Source organism: Eimeria maxima, genomic scaffold, assembly GCF_000499605.1.
Source record: "Eimeria maxima Weybridge genomic scaffold, Emw_scaff285, whole genome shotgun sequence".
In the NCBI taxonomy this organism is placed as follows: Eukaryota; Apicomplexa; class Conoidasida; order Eucoccidiorida; family Eimeriidae; genus Eimeria; species Eimeria maxima.
Genome location: NW_013563769.1, coordinates 5001 through 7500, shown reverse-complemented (window position 1 = coordinate 7500; position 2500 = coordinate 5001).

Sequence of the window (2500 nt, the reverse complement as noted above, 5' to 3'; positions counted from 1 at the left end):
GCCACATCTTGCTGCTGCTGCTGCTGCTGCTGCTGCTGCTGTAGTTGCTGTTGCTGCTGCTGCAGCGCTTGCTGCTGCTGCAGTGGCTCTATTGCTGCAGCAATACGAGCAGCAGGCTGCGCATGGAAGGCGAGCAGCAGCAGCAAGGAGAGACACATATCCCCTAACTCTACAGGTACATAAACCCTACACAGCTGCTGCTGCTGCAGCAGCAGCTGCTTCTGCTGCTGCTTCTGTTGCTGCTGCTTCTGCTGCTTCTGCTGCTGCAGCAGCTGCGAGACACTCAAGCCAAATGCCTCACCAGAGACACTCAGACTCCATATACGCAGCAAATATGCTGCAACCTCTGCAGCAGCAGCAGCAGCAGCAGCAAACAGCAGCAGCAAACATTGTCCACACATATAGCTGCAGCAGCAGCAACAGGACCAGCAGCAGTAGCGACACCAGCAAACTCGATCATCTGCTGCACCAGTAGAGAATCAGCAACAGCAGCAGCAACATCACCAGCAGCAGCAGCAACAGCAGCAGCAGCAGCAGCAGCAGCAGCAGCAGCAGCAGCAGCACGTACCCTTAGGCTGCTGAGCAAGAGGCCCCTGTGTATCCCACATATGCATAAGGACATCAGCAAATAAGCAGCAAATTAAATTGCATGCAGTGCTGCTGCTGCACTCAAATATATATTGCTGCTGCTGCTGCTGCTGCTGCTGCTGTTGCTGTTGCTGTTGCTGCTGCTGCTGTTGGTGATGCTGCTGTATCTGCTGCTGCAGTTGCTGCTGCTGCTGCTGAAAATAATTGTAGAAAAGAGGAGCACTATGTGCTGCTGCGCTGCTCAATGGCGGCAGCAAATTGGGCAGCAGAGATGCAGCAGCAGCAGCAGCAGGAGGAGGAAATGTCAAGCAATAGCTGCATGCGCTGCTGCTGCTGCTATTGCTGCTATTGCTGTGGTCAACGACTGGGTTTGGGCTGCTGCTGCTGGTGCTTTCATTGCTGCTGCTGCTGTTGCTGCTGCTGCTGTTGCTGCTGCTGCTGTTGCTGCTGTGCTGCCCTGTAGCATCTTGCAAGGGTACCTGGCTGCAGTTATTTACGCTGTCTTGTGCAGCAGCAGCAGCAGCAGCAGCAGCAGCAGCAGCAGATGCTGCTGTTTCTACCTCTGAAGGTGCTGCTGTAGTTGCTGCTGATTGTGTTGCTGCTGCTGTTGCTGCTGCAGCTGCTGGCAACGCTTCACCTGCTGCTGCTGCTGTTGCTGCTGGAGTTGCTGCTGCTTCTGCTGCTGTGTGCTGCTGTTCCTTGTAGCCTGCTGCTGCAGCAGCAGCAGACCCCTCATCCTGTTCCTCTTCCTCGTCCTCATCAGCAGCAGCAGGAGGAGCAGCAGCAGGAGGAAGAGGCAGCAAAGGACAAGCCTTAGCAATAATTTGCTGCGGGCATATAACAGACAGCAGCAGCAGCAGCGCAGCAGCAGTTTGCTGCTGCGCCTCCAACATAATAGGTTGATAGAAGCAAGGAGGCTGACTATACACCATAAATCTTAGCATTGAATCCATTAGCTGCAGCAAACACGAACTCCTGCTGCTGCTGCTGCTGCTGCTGTTGTTGTTGTTGCTGCTGCTGCTGATGGGGCTGAGTTGCCTGCTGCTGCTGCTGCTGCTGCTGCTGCTGTTGCTGCTGCTGCTGTTTTCTGAAGGATTTAGATCATCGTCTACAGGGATCCATAAAGGCAGCAAATACAAACGGAGAATGTTGCTGCTGCTGCTGCTGCTGTTGCTGCTGCTGCTGCTGCTGCCTCCATTAGGAACGAAGGCATCAGGGTATGTAGCTGTTGCTGCAGCAGCAGCAACAGCGCTCCACTCATCGTGTGTTTGCTGCTGCTGCTGTTGCTGCAGCTCCTGCTGCAGCTGTTGTTGCTGTTGTTGCTGCTGCTGCTGTTGCAGCAGCAACGCATGCACTGCATCAGGGGAAGCAACATCAGCACAGGACAGCAGCAGCTCTTGCTTCGGTTGCTGCTGCAGCACAGAGAAGAGGAAGCCTCTTGCTGCTGCTGCTGCTGCATCTCGGGTGTATGCTGACCTTAAGAAAGACATTACCTGCTCATACACCTCAATGCTGCTGCTTGGCTGCTGCAGCAGCAGCACCTTCTCTCTGTATATTATCTGCAACACATAGTTGCTGCTGCTGCTGCTGCTGTTGTTGCTGCTGCTGCTGCTCTTAGGATTTCCCAGTCCGCTGTCTGCTGCTGGAGATTCAGCCGATTGTTGCACCTCATCTGCTGCTGTTGCTGCTGCTGTTGCTGCTGTTGTTGCTGCTGCTGCTTCTTCTTCTATTTGTCGATCAGCAGCAGCAGTAGCAGCAACAGCAGCAGGAAGATATTCAGCAGCAAGAAGTATTTGTGTTGCTGTTAGCTGCTGCGTTAGTGCAGCAACAACAAGACGAGTAAGATAAGCAGCATTCCTTAGACTACCTGCATCAGGTGCAGCAGCAGCAACAGCAGCAGCAGCAGCAGCAG